A 25,395-nucleotide genomic window follows, 5' to 3' on the forward strand; every position below is an offset into this window, starting at 1 on the left:
TTTAAAATTCGAAGCGTCTGAATGTTAAAACAAGCCGTGACAATTACCGCACTACCCTGTTTGCAACCACTTAGCAATTATACGGTGATTAGAATTCTCCAGGTCCCTCGACGCTCCTTAGAAGAGGTTCAGTGTAGAAGCCTCGCCCTTCACCTATTTTTCAGGTGATAATACTCAGTCCAAGAGAAGCAAATGACTGAGACCGGAATACAAGTCTTCGCAGTGATGCAGAATCAGTGGGGATGCCCTGAAAACCTGCTTTGGAGTTTGGTGGGTCTAGGTCTGAATCCCGTCTCTGTCACTTCTCTGTGGCACGCTGGATAAGTCACTTGATGCTCCAAGCTCCAAACCTGCTCCCTTTTCTGTTAAAAAAAAGATAGTAATGCTTCCCTGGAAGAGCTGTTTTAAAGACTAGATAGAATGTACTTGAGATGCACGGAAGTGCCGAGCGCATGCTGGACATTCAGAAAGATGCCGGCAATTATTTCTGTCTCCTTGACAGTGGCCTTTCCTTAATATAAATAGGTCCTTGGGTTGTGGGTCTCAGAAAATATAATCTTGGTCCTTCAATTGTAGCATTTCGTTTTAAGAAAATGAGATGTCTTTTTTAGAACATTAAGAAAATCCTATCATGACAGAATCTGCCGTCATTTTGAACGTGAAGCAGTTGCTCACAGGGCAGCCGAAGCTGTAGCCATGTGTTGTTGTTGGCTTGTGGTGAGATCTTTACAACAATCTTTACACAGCCGCTTCTATGGCTATTGGGGAGTGTGTCAGTTTGGGAATAATGCATAGAGAGGCTAGATGCTGTGCAAAGTAAACTGGAAATGGCATTCTTTTGAAGTATCAGTGGTATTGTCTCCCACAGCTGTCAAAGGGGAAGCCTGCACAGCCTTAGGTGAGAAAGCAGAAAGAGGGCTGTCAGCCCAGGAGACGCAGGATAGCCTCCCTTTGGCTTTGGCTCAGTTAGGGGCACTGCCTAATAGTCTGACTCTGGCTTTTCCAGTAATACACTTCCCAACATTTTTACTTCTTTTGTAAAATGTAATAAACCAAAGTATTATTATTTAGTAAATCCTTAGGACTTGTTCATAGTTTGTAAGACACTGAGTTAATTTACCGTCCCTTCTCTACCAGCCTCCTCTTAAGGCTTGTTAATCCTTTTTACTTTGATTATTGTAAACATTCATAAAATTAACATTTTAAGTGGCCATTTATTGTAAGTATCTGTTTAGTTTACAACTGCAAATAAAGTTGAGAAAAAAAAATATTTCTAATGGCTGCCATTATTTTTTATGGGGTAGAAATAATGTCACTTGCACTTGTAGTGACATCAAGCCAATGGTGTTTGTTTTCTCTGGACCACAGGCTGGAGCAAAAGGAATTTGTCCTTTCTGGGCTGGAGATTTATCTTTGACTCTGGGATTCAGTTCAAACTCCTTGAACATTTTCTTTGCTGCATGGGATTGGCCATACCACCTTCATAACTGCACCAAACCCTCCAAAGATGTTTACACGCTCCATGCAATTTTATTATATTTATTTGAACATATCTCTTTCTATCTACCCACCTACCTACAACCTACACCTCTGTCTGTATGTCTAGCTATTTTCTTTCTTTCTGTCTGTCTGTCTTATCTATCTATCTATCTATCTATCTATCTATCTATCTATCTATCTATCTATCTATCCATTCACTCTTACAGAGGACCAACTATTTTTAAAAGGCAATGGCTGCGTCCTAAATGTATTCATAGCCTTAGAACAAGCACCATGCCTGGTTCCTGCTCTAGGCTGAAACTGGCACATGCTCAGTGAGTGAATTCTCTGGCCCTGACTAAACCGTGAGCTTTTGGGAGATGGAGCCTGAGTCCTCTTCATGGCCCTAGTGGATCGCATAGCACGTGACACACAGTAGGTCCAGAAAATGCATTTGAATTTAATTGTTATAATTACTGTTGGAAACTATTTGACTTCCAAATTTTGTTACATGTTGGCTTATCTTTCAAGGGGATAGGGACTGATTAAGATATTGCTAGTTTTTGCTTTTCTGATGATCGTCTACACGGGTTACTCTCTGAGCCTGAGGAAATGTTGGGGGTAGGTGGGCTGAAGGGGTCTACCTGTGTGACTTGATTTCCATGATGGACTTCTGTTGTTGTTATTTTGCATAGAAAGAAGGAGAAATTTTTGCACTGGCATTCAGGGAGAACATAGAAATAATACTTTTAAAATGGGATGTCATACTGTATTATGTATCCATAATACACTCCCTGGTCAAAAACTAATGAAGCATCAATGTAAGAGCTTATTTCTGGACTTTCAATTCTACTCCATTGATCTATATGTCTATCTTCATGCCACGACCAACCATCTTGATAATTGTAGCTCTCTTGTATATTTGAAATAAGGAAGTGTGAGTTCCTCAGTATGTTTGTTTAAAATTATTATTATTATTATTTTACCTCCTGGAGTCTTTGAATTTCCATATTGATTTTAGGATCAGCTTGTAAATTTCTACACAAAAGGTAGCTAGAATTTTGACATGGATTCCATTGAATGGATAGGTCAGTTCGGAGCAGGTCTGTCATCTCAACCATATTATGTCTTCAAATCCATGAACACAGGATGCTTTCTGCTTACTGAGGTCCCCTTTCATTTCTTTCAGCACTGCTCTGCAGCCCTCAAAATACAAATCTTGCCCTTGTTGTGTTAAATTTATTTCTAAGCATTTTATTCTTTGTAACACTATTATAAACTGAATTGTCTTTGTAATGTCATTTGCAGATTGTTCTTCGCCAGGGAACAGAAATACAGGCGATTTTTGCATATTGACCTTGAATTCTGCAACTCTAACTCATTTATTAGCTTTAATAGTTGTTGGTAGATTCCTTAGAATTATATACATGTATATAAATGTATATATACAGATTTGTGAATAATTTTTACTTCTTCCTTTTCAATCTTCATTCTCTTAATTTTATTTCCTTGTCTAATTGCTAGAAACAATTTTTAAAAGTATGTTGAGCATTCAAAAGTCTTCAAACTTTGTTTTCTGGAAACATTGAACTCCTTGTTATTTATTTGTCTATTTGAAAGGTAACAGATATCTTCATTTAAACATCTTGCAGTCAGTCTTGAAGCAGTCATACCTTTTTATTATGTGCTTATTGGAATTTGTACATCGGAGCAAATTTCCTTTTCTATCATTTAGCCACATGTACCATTTGTGTCTTTTGTACTGATTTGTAAGAATTTATATATTAAGAATAATAACCCTTGGGTGGCAATATAAATGACATGTATATTTCTTCAGTTTGTTGTAATTTTCTCTGTGCTCTTTTCTGATCTATAGTTGTATTATACATCTGAGTAATCTCCACCTCTAAAATTATATAAGAATTCACCCATTTTTTCATGTCCTTTTGCAAATATTCTATTTTTGAGGACGTGCATTGGAGTGCTAACAGAACATTTCAGGTACGCGGCTGTGTAAGCCCTCATGATACACGTGGTGGACTTCCCTGGTGAGCAGAAATGAGTTGCTGGGTGACTCCCAAGGCTCTGCTTCCTGGGGCCACCTTTCCCTGTGGCAAGAGCTGAAAAACATGTTCCCAGATGGGGTCTCAGCGGTTTGCCTTGCAGTCAGTCTCCTCCGAGAGAACGCCACCTTTGCTGACTCTAATCACAAAGGCAATCCAATTAAAAGCTATTATGTTAATGTGAATAGAAAGGGAGATAAAACAAGACAGTGAAATGTTTCACTGAGGCCCAAAGGAGTTGATTTCTTAGGGCATAAAGAATCCCCATTAGATTGGTTGCTGCAGTGACACAAGAAACATGCAAACCAAGCTGCTGATTAAAATCTGGGGAAGAGAGATAAAAGGTTTATCAGTGTGACAAGGGCGGGTTGATGGACTATTAGATGGCACATCTGTAGGTTTGCTTTAAAACCTTCGGCTTCTGTCATGCATTGTCATTGAAAAAACTGCTCCTTTTCCGTTAAGTTCATATAGTGCTTATCTGGAAAACAAAATTGATGTACAGCGCCATGAACGCGGCAGCATCCTGTCCCTGTGCGCAGAACACTTTGTATACTTGACGAAGGTGGCCTGAAAGAGGAAGCTACAGCAAAAAAAAAGAAGTGGGTTCCTTTCCCAGCATTATTGAATTCAGTGATGTAATGTTCCCTGCAGAAGGTAAAAATCTGCATTGAAGAGTAGAAAAAAGTTGACTTTAGAAGTTCACATTTTTTTCCCTCAAAATTTTAAATCACATGGCTATTGGTTTGGAAGAGACAGTCAGGGTTTTTCATAACACATGAAAAAGGATTATGTTAATAAACTTTGTTTTGGGGTCTATATCTCATCCTAATTCCATATAGGGTTATAATTTTCAGTAGGTTAATGAAATAGATTTGTCATGTGAAATCTATTTTATTATGTATCATTTACAAAATGTATTCTGCTTGTTTCCATCTTTTTAGCTGCTCCTCAGAGGAAGATACCTTACATATCATAGGATACCCTACAAAGGCAGCAGTGGAGGGGACTACATTTGCCTGCTGAAATCAGCCTATCTTCTTTCCGTGGGAAATGGAAGTGTCCTGCAGGCCAGAGGGGATGCTTCCCAGCCTCGCTTGCTTCTGGTGTGGTCATGTGACTAAGGTCTAGCCAGTCCAATGTTGGAGGAAATGTCACATGCCTCTTGAAGATTAGACCCAAGCACATTTTCCACATGTCACCCTTCATGACAAGATCTGGGGATTCTGTTGAAGAGCTATAGAAAGGATCAATAATTATTTCTGACTGGGGACAAAGGGGAAAATAGAGAACGCGATGAAGAGAGACAAGGAGAGATTAAAACAATAACAGCACAGGGAAGAAACACAATGACAATTTCCTAAAAGATCTTGCAGACAAACATAAATCATTCAAAAGTATTCTGTACCAAAAGTTCTTGTGAAATTTGTTCCCGAGTCATAGATTGAGAAATGCTTCCTGTTGGTGGAAAGATGAAAAGATAGGTAAAAGGGTTGTTATTTTTTTTTTATCAGCCACCTTGAAAGACACTACTCATTTTATGTCCTAATGCGACATGGTACATTCAGAAGGAAAAAAATAAAACACACTCAGTTCTTACACATTATCTGAGGATCTCACTGCTCCTGAGTTTTTTGCTATATGTGTAATTTAATTAATTTTGAGAGGTAAAACCAAATTTGCAAGTGATATTTCCACTGTCAGCATCAAACAGAGGCACTGGAGAATGGAGTCCTTTTTATTTCCAGATTCTACTTAAAACTTTTAGATCTTCTTTTGGAATGACGATGTTGTCATTCATCCTTTGGGTCTGAAATAGGAATTTCATTTTTAAAGGCTAGTTTCCTTTAAGAACCCTCGAGATTGGCAGTTTACTCGACCCTGTGCGCCTCTACAGAGGACTCTGCGTCTCTGTAGATTGTTTTTCTCAGCACTGAGCATGTGTCTGTCATACAGAAAGGCACTCAAAAGGACTTCCTAGACCAAGTGCATTAATACATACATATAAAACAAGAATCAAAACCATCGCGTGAGCCTGACTTTCTCTGTAGACATGTAGCAACAACTACCGAAGCGAGAACCAGGAAGAAGCAACCTCAAGTTTGAAGGGAACGAATGGGACTTGAGCTCTCACTCACGGTGCACTGGGAAACGAGCAGCTTTGCAAGAGCTGGCTGGGAAGGGACCAGTAACAGGTGCCAGGCTGCTGCTTCCTGTCAGAAATTGCCACTCAATTTCTGCTTTGGAATTAAGTTTGATGATACCTACTTGCTTCTGCTAAGATTCTAACCACACACCTACTTTGTTTTGCTAGCACTCTGATGATACAATGTAGTAATTCTACCAGGCTGAAAGGGGTCATGGGTATAAAATGCAGAATAAGGCAGAGATGGACCTAGCATGCATCTGACCTACTGGAGAGTCATCTGGGAACTTCTATCTTAGCTTTCTTGGTGTATTTGCTATCAGGGTTCGACACGAGGCGGTCAGGGATGGGAGCTGGCCAAAGTCATATTGAAGTCTACTGACAGCCAGAGCAAAGCTCACTGGTTTACATTTAAGTTCATTCATTCACTCCCTCACTCATTCAAACTGAAGCTTCTAAACCGTAACTGCCTGAGCGTAGTCCAGAACAGCAAGGCACTCCATTCTGCATTTGAAAGGAACATAATAGCCAGGGAAACGTCTAACTTTGCAGATTTTTATCATCGGCCTTTACTGTAAAATATAGCTCGTATTTATCACTCATAATATCAATATACATTGTATAAACCATATCTAGGGTGCCGGTGGGTGTCATCTGTGCTATTTGCAGTGATGTTCTGTCACGGAGCACTTGGGTCCTGCCACACTGGGCCGGTGACTAACTGGTAGATCTTGAGAAACTGTTATATTTCAGAACCACAGGCAAAGCCTGATTTGGGATGTTGTAAAAGAATGTGAATGAGGTGAAAATACAGCCATTGTTGACTCTACTAATCACATAATAACAGGCCATCGGCAGTTTTAAGGATGGAACTCAATACTTGCAAATTGCTTCACAAAAGGCCAATTGTCTCTTTTGGGATTTGGGCCACTGTTTTAACAATTTTGAGTTGATCTGCAGTCTGAACACCCTGCCACCGAGTGCGAATCCCACTCCACCACCACTGACAAAATACTGCAGTGTAGTTATTGGTATCCAAACAGGAAGGCACCGCGTGCCTGCAGGTCATCTCTCTGTGGCTCTCTGCACTGCCAAAGCGATGGGGAATTGGGAGATTTCCTAGAAAAATCTAGGTGTGGAAAGAAAGAGGCAAAAGCCCCAAGATGCCAGCTAAGGAGTGTTGTCATAGACTGGATGACAGCGCAGAAGGAAATTAAAGCACAGGGCACGCGGAGGAAGAAATCCATACAGTCTCAAATTTCCAGCTTGTGCTCAGGGCAGGGAATGAACAGCTAAGAGCAGGAGGAGGGTGAAACACACCATGTAATTGCAGAGGAGGGGCTCATCCTTGCCCCAGTCACTTAACTTCAGCTTCTGGGTCCACTCCTCAACCTTGCTGAGGGTCCCCGTCACGGAGTCATGGCTGTTACATGCGGAAGAGGATTTGGAGATCCCCTGGTGACAAGGGGTCAGTGAGTCTTCCGAATGCAATCATCTCCTGTGGCTCTGTGCCTGAGAAATGCTGGAAGCTCTCCAGCACCCTCCTGGAGCTCCAGGAGACCTCAGGACTTCTGTCTGGCCTTTCGTAGCCTCACAGACTCCACGCTGCCATCTGTTGTAGAACCACCTTTGTGATGCTCCTGGGATGGGGAGGGTCTCCACGAGACGTTTTCTCCTCCACACCCCCTTCCCCCAAAGATCCTCCCGGGAACTGAAGCCTAGCTGGATTTCAGCCTGTTTTCAAACGTCTTGGGAAGCTTCTGATCTGTTTCTCGGCGGTTGAGACCCTGTTGGGGGAGGTGGCACATCCAGGAACTTTCTCAGACACGTCACCAGTGTGCTCTTTGCGGACGGCATCACCTCAATGATGGGATAATTATCACGACTAGGGCAGAACAGTGGACTTTCTTATCATCAGATATCCTCCCCACACTTATTATTTATGGCCTAAATGTCTGCTTTTATCCTAAAATAAAATACAAGATTTTTCTTACGTGGGGGTACTGGGGATTGAACCAAGGACTTCGTGCATGCTAAGCATGCGCTCTACCCCTGAGCTATTCTGCACTCACCCACCCACCTGTAACATTCAGGGTATTTTAAATGTAAAATTCTCTCAAATTATTGTTCTTTCCAAAAGTTTTTGCCCACATTCAGGGGAGGAGGTTATACAGGGTTTATGTGTCCGCGGCAGAAATCTTGAAGGTCCTCTTAGAATTCTGCTTCCTGCTCGGTCCTCAGTCCTGTCCTTTCTCGTGGCATTTTACTTCTGGTGTCCCCTTCCTCTCCCCAGCATCCACCTCACCCACGGCTCAGCAGAAGCAGCTGTATAAGGACACTCTCCCTTGGAGGACACCTAAGCTGTGAGCTGAGTCTTTTCTTGGTCACAGAGATTCCCTATTTCAGAGGAGACTTGTGATCCAAAGAGAGAAAGTGTTTCACTGCACTTGGGGACATCCATTCTTGAGACCAGAGAAGAGACCAGGTTTAGCTAAACACGTGACATAGACTTCAAAAGGGAAGAAGGGACTGCAGCCTGCTCGAGTCCAGGCTCACCAAAGGATGCAATCATTTTGCGCTTGATCTTGTTTTAGTTCATGTGGGCGATCGCCTTGAGCTAAGCTGTCATTGCATTTTCCCTTTATTTGTTCATTTTCAGTTGCTCAGTGACTAAGCAAATGAGAGCACTGGGAGAATGTCAACCTGGTCGCCACATTCAGAGGTCAAGCTCTTGACATTATTCAAAGTTCATGACCGAACCTCAGTAAGTTTCCCAGTAGAAACCTTCTGAACTCATGAAACTAATTCTTGAGAAATGTAAATGTTTTGTAAAATAGTTTTGGATTGTGTCATGGCTGTCCAGGGCTCATGAAATCCATCCAGGATGGTTGTTTTATAACATTCTCTGCTTCACCTGTTTCTGACTAAAATGGTTTGGGATGGTGTCACCGAGAGACCTGATACCTCTTAAAGCTGGGAAAACAATACATTCTCTTAGAATGGAGTGTGTAGATACATGGGATTAACTTTAAATTTCTGCCGAGACCCAACACTTTATCTAGAGTTATGCCCTTGCAGATACAAAACTGTTTGCATCCTGAAAGAAATTATGGTTGTGTCATGATGCAAAGCCATCTGGTGTGGGGGAAAAAAAAATCCATCAATTGTCTGTTGAATATTCTATTTACTTAGCATCAAATATTGCCAGATACCTTTATCTGTATCTACATCTCTCTCTGTACCTATCTGCAGATCTAAAATGTCTTACAGACAAGGCGTCCCTTGGGCTGTAGTTTGGATGGCAACTAGCAGTTTCTTTGTAGCCAAGAAGATTTCAAGGGAAATAATGGCTTCTAATGCTCACATGTGGTCTCCCAAACATATTTTTTCCTTTATCAGCTAAGTACATGATCACTGCCAGAAAAACTGCTCTTTGCTGCCAAGGTAAGTTCAACAAATGTAACTCCTCTGCTGATTCTTCGCTGTGAGATTACACAAGGGGTGAAATATATGAAGGGGGTACCTATTAATTCTCCAGCCTTAAAATAGTCAATTACCTCCTTCCATGATTAATACTTTTTTCTCCCATAGAAAAGAATTTGGACATTTTTGTGACTGTGTGTGGCTTACATGGAAACAAAATAAATGACCAACAAAAATCCTAGCCCTGTGAACAAGATGTATTTGTCTCTGTTAACTAGAATGGTCACCTTGACAGTACCTAAAACCTAGACCAATGTCTCAACCTCTCTTTCTCTGGCCAGGCACGGTTTGCAAAATTCTCACCATTAAAATGGTTAACTTGCACTTTTAAGGATGTCTAAACTTCTCTCTAATACCTGCAAAGGGTGGCAGAACAATATTTTTCGAAGTGTTATATTTATCTATGTCTTAAGTTTCAAAGAGTTTTATTCTTAGAAAAGCAATGTATGCTCAAGATAACTTTTTTAAAATAGCAAGATGCAAAATAAAAATTATGTTCCTTGCCTTCCAGACTCCTCAGTCCCACCACCCAGAGGCAGTCATGGTTAACACAGTTTGTATTTCCTTGAAGAAATAAAGGTCTCTTTCTCTCTCTCCAGCTCTCTAATGCACACAAACACCACACACATAAAAAGGATCATATTTTTTATAAGTCAAAACTTCTTATACAAATTGTCCCTATTCACAATTCTTTTGAACGTTTCACATAAACGAGATGCTACAAAATTCTAGGACTCCTCAATCTCATTCTATCCTGTTATAGAATATATATCGATTCAGCAAAAAATGCAAGTGCCTTCGATTCTAATGAGATATAGACATCAGTATGTTAGGAGTCCTCCGAAAGATGGGATTAGGGGTGACTTTTGTTTTCCTGATGACCCCTCTAATATATTCCAAACTTTCCACAATAATAAGAAAAACAAATCTTTATTTTTTTTTACATTTTTATTGAGTTATAGTCATTTTACAATGTTGTGTCAAATTCCAGTGTAGAGCACAATTTTTCAGTCATACACGAACATACATATATTCATTGTCGCATTCTTTTTCTCTATGGGCTACCACTAGATCTTGTGTATATTTCCCTGTGCTACACAGTATAATCTTGTTTATCTAGTCTGCGTATGTCTGTCAGTATCTACAGATTTTGAAATCCCAGTCTGTCCTTTCCAACCCCCCACCCTTGGTAACCACAAGTTTGTATTCTATGTCTATGAGTCTGTTTCTGATTTGTATTTATGTTCTTTTTTTTTTTTCTTTTTTTTTTAGATTCCACATGTGAGTGATCTCATACGGTATTTTTCTCTTTCTGGCTTACTTCGCTTAGAATGACATCCTCCAGGAGCATCCATGTTGCTGCAAATGGTGTTACGTTGTCGGTTTTTATGGCTGAGTAGTATTCCATTGTATCAATATACCACTTCTTCTTTATCCAGTCATCTGTTGATGGACATTTAGGCTGTTTCCATGTCTTGGCTATTGTAAATAGTGCTGCTATGAACATTGGGGTGCAGGTGTCTTTTTGAAGTAGGCTTCCTTCTGGATATATGCCCAGGAGTAGGATTCCTGGGTCATATGGTAAGTCTGCTCCTAGTCTTTTGAGGAATCTCCATACTGTTTTCCACAGTGGCTGCACCAAACTGCATTCCCACCAGCAGTGTAGGAGGGTTCCCTTTTCTCCACAGCCTCTCCAGCATTTGTCATTTGTGGAGTTTTGCACGATGGCCATTCTGACTGGTGTTAGGTGATACCTCATTGTAGTTTTGATTTGCATTTCTCTGATAATTAGTGATACTGAACATTTTTTCATGTGCCTATTGATCATTTGTATTTCTTCCTTGGAGAATTGCTTGTTTAGGTCTTCTGCCCATTTTTGGATTGGGTTGTTTGTGAAAAACAAATCTTTATAAATGATCTCATGAAGTCTTATTCTTAAAAGTCTCTAAGGAAGAGCACTGAAGCATCTTCCCTGGAGCTCATTTCAAATGCTTTATGGAGGCAACAGGAAATTCCAGAATATCTTTAAATGCAAAATGAAGTGACAAACGGAGACCATGCTGAGGACTGACCAGGCCCCAGATGTTTACTCTCTGAGCATCTAGTCAAAGTGTGGTTCAGGGCCAGCATCACTGGCCTCACCTGGGAGCCTGTTAGAAAGGCTGGAACTCTGGTCCCACCTTAGATCTCCCGAATTAGAACCTGCATTTTAACAAGATCCCCAGGTGATTTGTGAAACATTACAGTATTACAGTCTGAGACCACTGAGGTAGAACTCTGGGTTATGGGACTTTCAGTTGGCCTGTTTTATGTTGCCCTTGGGGTTGCATAGCTGAGGCAGGCACTGGAAGTCAGAGCCATTTCGTTTTTCTGTATCCATTAGTGAAGATTAAAAGACTGTACTTCAATTTAAAAGAAAGTGTTAGTGATCATTTTTCAACTCTTTTCTACGTTAAGAGCTATTCTCAATCAAATGTTCGTAATTTTGGATTCTACAGCAAGGAATGTTACTGGAGAAGAATCTTGCTGGCCATTTAAGGTCATCATTCCAAACACATCTTTTCTCTTCTTAGTGCTATTGCACTAAATAAAATAAAATAAAATTAAAAAGTTAAGCAAAGCAAAGCAACAAAGCAGATTGCAAAATTTGTTTGCTTCCAAGCTTCTGTGCCGGCTGGTCTCAGAGGCTGAAACTCCTGCTGGGCTGTCTTCATGGCTTTGTTTGTATGGAGGCAAGCCTTCCTCGTTTCTTGTCTGGTTTTGTTTTTCTGCCCCAACCTGAACACAAGGTCAGATTATATTGGCAGTTGGCATAATAGCTAATTACACTGCTATTTGGCCAAGGATGTGGGTTGAGGAATAAATCAGGGTCTTGATGGTTCAGTTCATGCCACTCCTGGTTATTAGATGTGTGTCACTGAGCAAAATTCTGATCAAAGCCGGTGGCGAGGCAGCGAGGGGTCACAGAGCATGCCCAGGCCTAATTGCTGGGCTGCGGACTAAAGGAAGTTTGTAATAAAAGGCCATTAACTACTAGCTTTTCCGATCAGTGAAGCAAAAATACGGAGAAATTATGCTTATCAACTGACAATTTGAAGGAAGAGCCTCAGTGTAAATGTTTTTTCCCCTCTCTCCACTCCTCACCTCAAAAAGAAAACGGAAACCACAGGATGGGCAATCAATCCATCTTGAGTTAGACAGTATAGAATTCACAAAATTTACTTTTTAGAGGGCAAGGGAAAGCGGATTGCTCTCTCTGAATCATTAACTTTTTCTTCCCTGGGGGCTCTCACATGGCTCATCTCATTTCTTTTCCTTACTGTGAAGGAAGAATTGTTGTGGTATAAAAACAGATTTATTTTTAGTATTTCTGTTAATCAGCTCTCACCAATCATTTATAACATGTAAACTATCTCCGAAACGGCTCTCCCCTGCTTTTTCTCACCAATATTCCTCCCCTGCGGATACTTTTTCTGACACCTGTCCCACCCTCAAACTGTTGGGAGAGAAGGTAGATAGAACCTTAGTTTTGGACTGTCTTGTATCTGTTGTCACAGTTATTAAACGTGTGGTCACACTGCATCGTCAGCTGTGAGCTTGGCCGCACCCCGAGGCCGCTGAGCTCAGGGAGCTGGGGAGCTGGGCTCCCGGGGGAGCGGCGCCAGCCTCTGGCAGCAGTTTGCCTAAATGCTGCCTGTCATTTTGCCCTTTGACATAAGTGAATAATGGTCCAAGTTATAACTGACTCACTGCTAACCTTATTAAATAAATTACTCAAATTATAGTTGTTATTCTCTCAATGTTTATTAGCAAATTATAATAGGGTTTGTGCAATGGATTCAAATTATAGGTCCTCCTCCTAAAAAAGAAAAAAAAAATTCGAAAGCACATGCATACCAAGTTCTCTTCTCTATTTTAGGGCTTCCTGGTCTGACCTCCAAAGGCTGTTTTATGGATGTCTAAAGATCCATGTACCACAGGGAAATAATCTCTCAATTAAAGGAAAGGAGAGCCAGGATGTGGGGTCCTGGATCAAGCACCTGCAGACACACGTTCCTGTTCACAGAGCTCTGTTTCTATTAAGCTCCATTTTGAAATTATTGTCACCTAAAAAATAAGCAGTTAATTTACGTTGATTTATTTTTATCTGTCTTAACACTGAGTCCCTGTCACCAGAGCCATGCAGTCTTTGACATGGGTACCATTACCAGCATCTAACAAACTTAAAAATTTTGCTTGAGCTGCAAACCTAGTTTAACTTCACAGAGATGATTTATTACAGGGCATTTAAGCAATGGCATCTGTGTCCTGTGAGTTAAAGTATGGTTCAGTAGTGATTGCAGTTTGACATGACTACATACGCAATCTGTCATACAACTGAGAATATTTCTTAATTCCTTTCTGCTTTTGTTGTTGTTATTGTTTTGAGCACTTCGGTGGTAACACATACTGGACGGATGCACTGAAAGATTATTTTCTAGTTCGGTAATAAGCTTGCATTCCTACCACGTGAGGCCCTGTAGAAGGTAAGGGGCTTTCTAGTGGATAAATTGACTGGGATGTCACTAAGCACACTTGTTAAATGTAATGTGTGTATTTGCTTCAAAATGAGTTGTTATTAGAGATCAAACTAACCTTGCTGGGACCCCTTCTCCTGTCTTGTTTTCAACTTTCTGTACCCTTCTTTCTCAACCTCGAATCTGAAAGAAAGCTAGCACACACACACACACACACACACACACACACACACACACACACACAAACCAAGAAAATGATCTCATCTTTGGTCTTTATCAAGTGTTCACCTATCTCTCTTAAGAGTGTTATGTGCATTTAAACATTTGTATAGTGAATGAATCTTCCACTCTGATCCAGAAGGAATTTCTGGTGACTGTTTATAGACTGTTACAGAAGAAAGTCACTATGTTTCAATTGAAGAGATGAAGGATTGTGGATACATGTTAAGTAATAATTTAAAAACAATTTCTATATATAACAGCAACAAGAATTACACTTAGAGAGCTCTTCCTAAGAACCACACACTCTCCTAAATACTTTGGTATATGGTACAACATATGAAAAACTGTGAATCAGCCCATTAAAGATGCAGTGTTAGGAGGAAAAGAGAGATTTTGAGGTGAGAAGACCAGATCTTGCAGGGTTTTCTCAATGAAGTCAAAGACTCAGAATTTTATCTTGAAAATTCTGGAGGGGTATTATTCAGTCAGGCAGTGTCGACTGATTCAGGAGTGATTCAGGTGGAGGGGTCTTCATCTGAACTAAGACTGTAAACAAGATAAAGAGAGATGTACCACGTCATTGCAGATTAGATGTGTGTGCATGTGGGTTTTTTTAAAAAAAAGGGGGAGGAAATTTTAAAAGATGAAAAGCAAGTAAATATTGTCTACTGGGGATGTTCTGCTTTGCTATTTAGAAATTGCGCACAACTGAAAATGAGCTTGTTGACGTTGCTCAACAGGAAAGGTTATGGAGGGGAAGACAGATTTTGATAAATTAAAAATGTAGTTTGGAAATTATTTTGAAAAAAAAAAAGGGAAAAAAACTTATACAGGATCATAAGGGTGAGATCCTTGTTACAACTGAAAACTAAATGTAGTTGAAATTTTCCCAGTGCCCAGAGGAAAAAAGATACTGATAGAGCAAGTCTTCCAAAAAACAACTACACATTATCAGTATTTTGTGATGCAGTTGAGGGAGCTGCTCTTTGAAATATTTGACTATTGCATTTAGATCTGGCCGCAAACTCCTTTCCGCTCTTCCTCCTGTAATAATGTCAAGTAGCATCTCGCCGAGACATCCGTGGGCTCCATGCATGCCGAGCTAAAGAGCGATGTTGGTTTAGGTGATTTCCCCCCACAGTGAAGATCGCAGATTCTAAGAAGGAGAACTCGCCGTAATACCCTTCCCCCTTCAGCATCTAGTCACAAGCTAAGAAGGCACCTGGGAAAGTCCACCGAATTTCACTCCTCTGAGCGACTAGCTCCTGCTCACATTTGCTTAGCACAGGGCCTTACAGACAGCAGGTGGCCAAAAAAAGTGTTGAGCTGAATTAAAAATATGAGAAAATACTTGAGGAAATAGTCCAGTGCTGCTGCTGAAAAATATTTACGTTGATGTGGCCTCAGGAATTGCAGGTTCTCTTAGCGACAACAAAATGTCTCCTCTGAGAGCTCAGACCTGGGTGTCACTGAAGCAAGTTTGCATGTTGTCTCTGCGGGTCACGAGCTGTGACCTTGGGCAAGGTCCTTAAACTTGCTACACAACCTTTCCTCATCTATCAAAACCTGAAAAATAATCTTACCTGCCTCACCGAGTTGCTGTTGGGGTTAAATGTGATAGTGAAGGCGGGATGTTTAACACAGCAGCAGTCAACTGTCAGCAAATGCTGATTGGATGTCTGGTAAGTAAATGATCAGGGAGCCCCCTGTATCATCTTTACTAGACTGGACTGACCATTTAAGAATCAAGACCAAAAAAAAAAAATTAGAAAAATGCAAAATGTTCTAATGAAATAAACCTTCACATAGAAACAGGTGCATTTTATTATCTAAGGGGCAGAGAAGACAGGCGGGCAGTGAGCGGCGTCCTGCCTGGTGGTGCCTCTGACACGGATCTGCTAGGCCCCCGGGGGCAGACAGGGTTTCCCCTTCCTCAAGGATGACATGCGAAGTCTGTGTTCTGCATTCTTAATGCTCCTCGTCCACATTCTCGTTCTTTCTTTCGGTTCAACAGAAACCATACTCCTCCCCTTCACGCCCACCCTCCCCCAGAGCGAAGCTTTCCCCTTCCTCCCCATCTCAACACAGAGCGCTCTCAGGAGAGGACGCGGCAGCGCCTTCCCTCGAAGGTGCGAGTGCTTGATAAAGCTTCCGAGGGCAATTTATGCTCATACTTCTCCCGAACAGGCCGAACAGGAGAAAGAAACTCTGATTCAGGGAAGGTCTCTGTTAGAGGCGGAGTCGGGAGGGATGACCAGAAGGAAGAGTCCTCCAAGGGTGCATCGTTGAGGGTCCACAGCAGTCTCTCTCCACACAGCACTGGTCCAGACCAAAGAGATGCTCGTGTCAAGACTTGTGTCCAGATGCTTCTATGCTGGGCCTGACCAACTGCTGCTTACTTGGCCGTGTCATGGCTGAGAGACGAAACGCCTGGTGACCAGGTCTTGCTTCTGATACTCAACCTCCACGTACACTTGAGGATGACAGAAGGTACCAGAGGGACTTCAGACAGTCAGGCACCCATGCACGCAGGACGTGCTGAGATGCACACAATTAATTCCTCTTAGGGTCACAGAGCAGGAAAAAAAAAACCCCAAAAACTTTTAATTTACAAAGGAGGAAATTGAGATACAGAAACAATAAGTGACTTGTCCACGGTCAGACAACCAGTTAGTGACAGAAAAGCAAATAAATACAATCCAGATTTCCTCATTTTCATGTTCAGTGCTCATTTGAAAGACTAACCTATCTCACACCCCTACCTAAAAGTTTATTTAAAAGCGTGGCCACCTAAAAAAAGATTTTTTTTTTAATAGGTAAGGATATGTAGGACTAAAATTTTTTTCAAGGAAATAAAATGAAATCCTTTCAAGCAATATTTTAGGTTGGTGAGAAATACGACTGTAACCGCTGCATTTAATTACAGATAATTTTACAATTAAAAGTTACCTTGGCTTTGAATAAATAATGGCCAGGCTTTGCTGGTATAGACTGGGGCCCGGACAATTGGATCTGTGTTTAAAGTAATGTCCAGATTTGTCATTAATTAAGTTGACATTATTGCAAACACTTTTTTTTTTCATTTAATTCAGTGACGATTAAGAACGGCGTGTTGCTCAGAGCTAAGGAAGGAAGAGCTGTCTTATGATTACAGAGCTTGACTAGGAGCCAGGACGTGCGAGCCTAATTAGAAAATTTTGTAAAGCGCTTTGAAGATGAAAAAAAGCTGTAAAATCCCAAAGAATACTGATATTTCTAGGCTCACGCCTTGCTCTGCCATCAACTTGCTGTGTGGTCTTAAGGAAAATAAAAGGAAGTGATCACTAATCACTAACTTTGAACAGAAGGACGCCAGCATGTACTGGCTGCTCTTTGCTTGTTTTTCACTTTCTGTTTTCAAGAAGAACTTAACAAGAAGCCTAACAGAGGTAGAACAACTTTGGGGCCTTAAAAATATATTGTAGTAGATTTTGGTACAGATTCATTTACCTGGAAAATTCCAGCTACATTTCGCCCCAGTTTGAGAAATAATGCGCTGAAGACACATCTGAAAGTCAACGTCCAAAGCAACTGTGTGGCCTGTGTTGTAATCTATGCAGCTTGTTGGCATCTGGTCGAAGGGCACGCGAGGCTTTAACGTTTGAACAAAGATGTTGTGATGACTACTACTGGTTTTCGTCAAAAAAAAGGTTTTAAAAATGAAATGTCCCAGCAACTATTTCCAAGCAATTTCCAACCAACTAAAAATAAATTCCTCTAACTGTATAGACATTTCAAACACATGACGGTATTTTGCTATTTTCTTACGTCACTTACTCGACATATTTCTAATACCTTAAGTTAGCAGGTGCAAATGTCCCTGCACAAGAGAGAAAACCCACCTGCAGACTCTGGCTAACTCTCTCACCGATGACTTCTATTTTTTTTAAAGAGGCGAACCAGAAATTAATGTGGGGGAAACAGTTTGCATAGATGCTTTCTTTTGGAAATAAATGTCTCAAAGACCATCTCCTATTGGTGGCGAGTCATTAGCATCAGTGTGTAAGGACCACAACTCCTCACCGAGCTGCAGCAGATATGCAAGGCGTTTATCCTCTAAGACTGAGCGCTTGCTTTGAAACTGCATTTCAGGGGCCGGCGTGGTCCTCGGTCTGCAGCGCTCCTGACGTGGGAATGGAGGGGCGCGCTGTCTCAAGCAGCACGGAGAGCAAGGCTGCGTGTACACCTGGTGTCCCTGTGCGCTCCGGCTGGAAGAATCCCCATGCAGCACGCGTAATCTTTCCAAAGGCAGCAGGGTGATATCAGAGACTCATCAGTGAGGCAGGGACAGGCGGCAGCACTTCAAGGAGTGAGACTGCAATCAGCTCGTACACACAGACTGAAGCCACGTCCTGCCTGGTGGCCGCAGGCTCTGCTGCCGCTGCGTCAGAGGTGAGCGGATGGAGCGCTGGGAGCGCGCAGGACCCGCCGGGCCGCAGAGAGCGTGGGCAGCGAGAGGGTTTATGCAGTTGATGATGACACGTGCACACTGCCGTGGTTCTGGAAATATTTTATGCAATGTGATAAGCCGAGGACTTTGCTGTCCAATTCTAGCGACAGAAATAAAAATTGTTTAAAAACCCTCCCACTGTTATTTGTGCGTGTGTGGTGTGGAAGCATATGGCACGTGTGTGTGCAGAGGGACAGAGAGGCGTGTTCTGGCGACAAGGTGACGCTGTCACGGGAAGGTGGGAAGAGGTCAACAAACAGTACCCGGCACAGAACTCTCCCAGAGACTTCCCTTAGTACGAAGTGGCAATAGTGCAGAAGGCGAGCGGGACCAGAGAGCATTAAGGTACGTGAGAAATTAAGCTAAGGACAATACTGTCTAATACAATATACGTTCCCACGGCTCTCAACGTCTTGGGACACAGGTGATAACAACAATAAGGAAAAAATAGCATTATTCTTCCATGAAGAGATTCCAGCTGGATAAAGAGAGCTTCCCAAACTCATGGCAGGGATCCATCTACTGAGAACGCACGTTTGATGGCATGTGAGCCACCCAAATTACCTTCTCACTTAGCGGTGATTTAGGAAAGCAAATCAGTAGGTGTAAACAACTCTGTGATGTCACTTTTTCTCTCTTCCGACTTAGTTTTCAACCACAAAAACACTGCCCAGTTCACTGCATCTGTCTCGCGTTCCCTTGACTTCGGACGGATGTCTGGTCAGGAGTGAACAGTAAATACTGGGTAAAAGCTCTGAGGGCATTCCGTCCTTGGGCTGGGGGTGTAGCACTAGCCAGTGTGTTTTGATCATTTTTGTGTGTGTGTGTCCAAGCTTCTGCTTCTGGTATTAGCTGGGAACCCCAGGTATGGACATTCTCTGTCTGAGTACATTTCTGTGGAGCTGAACAGGCAGTTGAGAGCAAATCACTCCATGTAGTCATTCTGCTAACTAACTTACTTAGGAAAAGGGAGAACAAAAATCAATCCAGTCTAAAAGAAAAAAAGGAAATGTGACCAAAATGTCTTCTTGCATTCTGCATGACGTGTAGGAACAGTGAGCATGTTTTTCTACACAAAAATTTGGTGGCACGGACAGTCAGAATAGATTACATGACTCTGAGACAGCATCTTTTATGCTCTGAAAATCTTTTAAATTTGGAATCTATGATCACTGAATGTGTGAAAAAAGGGAGCATTTTCTTGTGTCCCATAGGGTTTTTTCCTGTTTCAAACTTATGAGAGAATTTTATGAGAACATTCTACTGCCAAAGCTGGCAAAACTGCCTCTTCTTCCCTGTCTGCTGGTGGCCTTTTGCAGTCCAGCAACTGGCGTCTGAAGCCACACTGCCTCCCACTCAGCATCATCAGGAGGGGGATTTCCATCCCCGAGGGAGGGTGTTCTGATTCCAGCCGTGTCTGTTGGGATGAGGCTTGGCTCCGTAGAACAGAGACCCAAGAAGAGGGGATTAAACTACATCAACGTTTGTTCATTCCTCACTCGAGAAGTCCAGAAATGGTGTGAATGCTTACTAGGGAGTAACCATTCTATAGGTAGCATTTAAAACACTTAAAAAAAATAAAATAAAAAGAAGAAAAGCAACTATTTGAAGGTATTGGAAAGAGACCAAAAGCAGGCAGAAACTGGAAGGGATTCAACCCTTGAAAGAAGGAAACCACATTATGATAGCACCATGTTTATAGAATTTTTTCCATGAAGGCACTTTCCAGTCCTTAAGCTGCAGCATCAAAAACCCAACCAGAAAGGGCAGTAGATTTGAGATGTTTAGAGGATAGAGTTTAGTATTCGTAATAGCTGGAAATGAAAGGAGGAGGTCTTAAATAGAAGGGAAACACGCAGGAGAGGAGCTCCAAAATCTGAGTTAACGTAAAAACAAGGTTTTGGCCAGCACTGTGCACTCATTAGGGGAGTGTGAGGAGAGCAACGGAGAAGTACCGAAAGGTTGAAAGATCTAAGCAGAGATTCAGCTCTTGCCTACCACGGGGGAGACCGAGTTTGGAATCTGAGTCCTGCCAAGTCAGAATGGCTTGGGAACACCTCAGGAATTCCCTGGAAATCCAGAAGGGCTATACCTCGGGAGTAAAGACTTTGTCTCAGTGCGAACGGAGCCGTGTTAGAGGACGAGCTGCAGGAGCAGAGCCTTCCCTCCGCAAGCGCACAGCGGCCAGCCAGAGAGTCCGCTGTCGGCTCTGTCAGAAATCAACGCTCTTCAGAGGCAGCTACAGTCTCTACAGCGCAGAGTTCTTAAGAAGCACCATCTACAATCCCCAGTACAAAAATAAAATGATCACACATGTAAAGAAGCAGGAATATACAATCAGGGAAAAAACAGTATGAAGAACGAGACTCCAGACCAAGATGCTGGCTTCAGCAGGTGGGACTTACAAGGAATTCAAGGAAAAATGGTGGCAATGAATGAACAAATGGGAACTTTCATAAAACAAACACTGTAAAAGAGAGTAAAATGAAATTCTGGAAGGGGAAAGTACAGAATTTGGAATGAATAATTCATTCGTTGGGCTTAATACCCTAGGAAGCTATACACACCTCTGTGTAATTGCTTTCATGGTCAAGATTCCAGAACCAAATAAGGGTCTGTGCCCTGGAATTCCATAGTCTTTCTACTAGGGAAATGCTTTGGTTTTTTTTAACGCCAGCCAACCCGACTTTTTAATCATTTTGTCTAGATGGTTTCATGCAACTTTTCTCACCAGACAAGTTTCTGAATAATTGCATAGAATATAAAATTGCATATTCAACTATGTGTTTTAAAAACCCCTTATCATCTTTCCATAAACATTTAAGAAATGTCGTTGGGCAGAAGGAAACTGTCGTAACAGCTATGGCTATAAAAATATGACTATTGTACTTGTCAGAGTACATCAAAGTTTGCAAAATTTTCTAATCATCATTCACAAGGAAATTTAAGGATATTTTCATATTTAGTAATTCAGAGTATTCATAAATAGAGTATAAAATCAACCAGCATAGAAGTATCATGTTTTGACAGGGCAATTAAAACTTCAGCACAAACTGAATCTAAGAATACGAGAATTTGCTCATTTGAGTCAAATATTTAAAATCAGGCAGAACAGACATGGTGGGGGGAAAAAAGCATTTGTAAGCATTAACACTATGAAAATTGAAACAGTTCCTGGCTGGGATATTTTTATGCCATGTTTGTAAGCAGAAGTAGTACTTCCCTGCTTCTTTTTTCAGGGATGTGCAAACTGAAGTCTGGTCATTAAGCAGCAGGGTACTCCTCAGTTTTGAAAATGTTACATATGTAACTCTCTGCTTGCAGATATTGGTAACAGAGCAGGATCGAAAAACAACAGTTTGAGGCGTCTCTCATAACATGTCATCTGTGTACTGAAATTAAAAACTAGGACAACGTCTCATCATTTGAACCAGAAATGAAACAGAGCATTCCAAAGAATGATTGGAGGGGATGTAAAAATCACGATTCCACATCTTCATTGTCTCCCCAAACAGGAGAATTAATAACAAGTGTCCAGATAGTCTGACACTTTTCATTTTATTCCAGTTCTGTTAATAAGTGACGGCATAACCCTGAGCAAGAATCTTAACATTTTTGCCCATTTGACTTCTCACCTATAAAATGAAGCAAGTAGGTTCATTAGATTATTTCAAGATTTTCTCAGTGTTCTGTGATTCCACAAATTTTCACACACACAAAAATACAGTAGTTTTCCAAGGATGTCTTCTGGATTAGAGTTAATGCACTCTTTCTATTTGATTTATGTAGAAATGTAGTCAAGAAAATTTCTAGTCACCATTCAAAGCACTGAGGGTAGATTGGGTTCATTTTCCCCTCATGCCACTCGCTGCCCATAAATTCACAAAGCCTGAAGTGACTTGTTTCAGCACGAATATAGAACAGATACTTAAAGGTCCTCAGGCTGTATGGAATTCAGGTTAAGTTTAATGCAGAAGAGCTCTGATTTTCATGCCTCAATTTCAGGCTTCAATTCCCTCTGTGTCTCTGTGGGAAATTCTTCAATCGGACGCACAGGTGAAACTGACACTTGGTAGGTTTTAAGTGATGTGATTCTGAATAAGCGATGAGACGCTATGGTTTATGAAATAGTGAGCGCCAAGTACAAAAAAACTTCAGGTTCTAATTCCAGCCATTACTATCATTGCAGCCTTGATAGTAATTTCATTTACTGATCTGTAACATGAGGGACATGAATGAGCTAATCTTTAGGTCCCTTCGGTTCTAACGGTACAAAATTTGTGCTCTATTTCACTTTAAGTGGTCCGTTTGGCACTATTTCTGTATTGCTATTTGAAATTTTAAAAAGATGATCCAAATATCTAGTATTTTGTGAGCACCAGATAAAAGCATTCCATCATAAGGGTGACCAAGGTAAGACAATGCATTCTGAAGGGTTTGGGATAGTTGCCCCTTTGATACAAATTCAGACAATGAATGAGCTCCATGTGCAGCTCACACTGTAATCAGCAACAACTCAGATATTAGCATTAATGTCTCATGAGAAGTAAGTGATCACTACTTTGGTGAAAATTTTTTTTATCATGTCCATGAAATTTCTTTTCAAGGTGTGTACATTTAACAAAATAGCCTGATTAACATGGGAAACTGGAATACTCGTTGAGGTACAGTACATTTCATGCTTAAGTTACATCAGAAATTTAATAATAAAATTATTAAAATGGCATTTTACACATTATTACCTTTTTGGAGGGTTCACATTTTCAGGGGGTGTTATACAAAAAAGAGAGCTTACGAGGAGTTAATAGGTTACATTTGAGTAATTTTGTTGTCTCTTCTTTGTTAAGCATTGGTTATGAAGTGCCATCTCAGATAAGTTTCGAAGGTATAGATACGTAGACAGAAAACAAACCTCATTTCCGTTAAAGATATTGGGGCAGGATCTCTGGGGTAAATAATTAGGTTCTTGCAATTAAATCCATTTTGAGCTATTGTTGGTCATGGCGTCTTAACTTCAAACCTTTTGCCTACATTATGAGGAATGACTCACTTGGATGCAATGCAAGACCCAATTGTGCCATGGCAAAATTAGGTTGTGGTGGTTCATTCGTGGGAAATCATTATGCAAGTTGAGAAAAGGTAATTTGCAAGTGAACAATTGTTTCTCATTGGGTGGATATGAGTGTCTGGAGGTTAACTGGGATTTTCCATTTTACTACTTTGGCTTTTTCCAATATGTTCTTTTTAATCACCTTTAAAAAGTAACTTGCCCTTTTCAAGCTCCGTTGTTCTGTCTTGAGTGAAGGAAAAAAAAAAGTTTTTTCTAAGTGTCACAATGACCTAAGTGGTAGAAATTGGACTAGAAATTTCTCTTGCAGAATCTGAAAGCTATCCTTTCTCTGATACTTAAAATGGTACAACCTCATCAAAATATGGATAGTAAGCATGGCATTATTGATTATTGCCTCTGTGACAAGAATTACGCAGTTTAAAATTGAAGTAGATTTCCAGTTCCTGGGGTGAAGCATTTTAGGAGCCCTGACTGCCTTACTTTCTGACTGAAACACAAAACCTGCTGAAGAAATATTAAAAGAATTTTCTAAAACGTCTCAATAATTAGGCAACAAAGTGCAGAGCACTCCAGCCAAAAGATGAACACTGAAGATGGCATATGCCTCGGGGGCATAAGTAAACTCAAACTTTACTTTTTATGGCTGTTTGGGGGCTTGAGCGACACCAGACAAAACCCAGGTTCTTTTCAACTGGGATGAGTTAGCACCACCACTCTGAAAGCTGGCATTCAAAGTACACACTCTCAATTTAATGAACTACAAATAAACCTAACACTCTGCCCATCGTGGGCCTGAAAGGAAAAGTATTATCAAAAGTGTATCAAATCTTAGACTAGGAGAAAAAAAAAAAAACTTCCTTGAGAATTCATCACTACAAGCCATCGCTCATACCACAGGTTTGCAACAGAAATTCATACCAGTTGGCCGGTCTAACAAAACAAAACATGAAAACAATCTTAAATGGTCCTGGGCTTACAGTGTCCCAAGTTCCTTGGAGAAACAAGTGCAAATTCTCTTTTCAGAAGCACACAACTCCACCTCAAGGAATTTCACAGATAGGTTCCAAGAAGTATGGATCCTATTTATAAAAGTTATTTAACATTTGAAAAAAAAAAAAACACCAAAGCAAGATACCATGAATGAGAGGCAGTGGCAAAATGAAGAGAAAAAATTATATACAGAAATACATCAGAAGTTGTAATTATGAAAATTTCATACTTCCATAATATAAGTGAAACATATATAATTAAAGAATCAAAAAAGGATTGGCATTATTGGTGTCAATTAGCATTGGTAAAAAGTTGGGTATATGAAAAACCACCAAACAGATTTTACGAAGATCTAAGTAGTACTTCAAGAAATAAAAATATAATTGATAATAAAAACTGAACGAAAATACTTGACAGAAAATAATTTTACTACAGAGAAAATTGGTGTACAGGGAGTTGGCATTGAGGAAATTATCCAGAATGCAACACTGAGAAAAAGTGGAAAGTCTGAAAGAGATATGTTGTTGCAGAAAAATGTGTTACAGCTCAGTTGTGGCAGCAACCTGGATCCGGCCGAGAGACCAAGCAGCACTCGGAAAGTTCGAGAGCTCAGGTTTATTACGCCAGCAGACAGAGTGGAGTTAACACTCCTAGCTCTGGACTCCATCTGTACGTTTACACAGGCTTTTATAGGTTGCCAGTGTTACACTTTGCAACATCATATGCAAATAAAGTATAACAGAAGTTGACCAACCAGGAACAAGCTTTGTAGAAATAGACCAATCAGGAGTGAGCTCCATGCAAATGAAGTACTACAAATGGACCAATCAGAAGTTAGGGAAGTGGACCAATCAGGAGTGAGAGTAATAACCAATCAGGAGTGAAGGAAATAACCAATCAGAAGTGACAGTAATAACCAATCAGGAGTGCAGGAA

This window comes from Camelus dromedarius, chromosome 26 (genome assembly GCF_036321535.1).
Source record: "Camelus dromedarius isolate mCamDro1 chromosome 26, mCamDro1.pat, whole genome shotgun sequence".
In the NCBI taxonomy this organism is placed as follows: Eukaryota; Metazoa; Chordata; class Mammalia; order Artiodactyla; family Camelidae; genus Camelus; species Camelus dromedarius.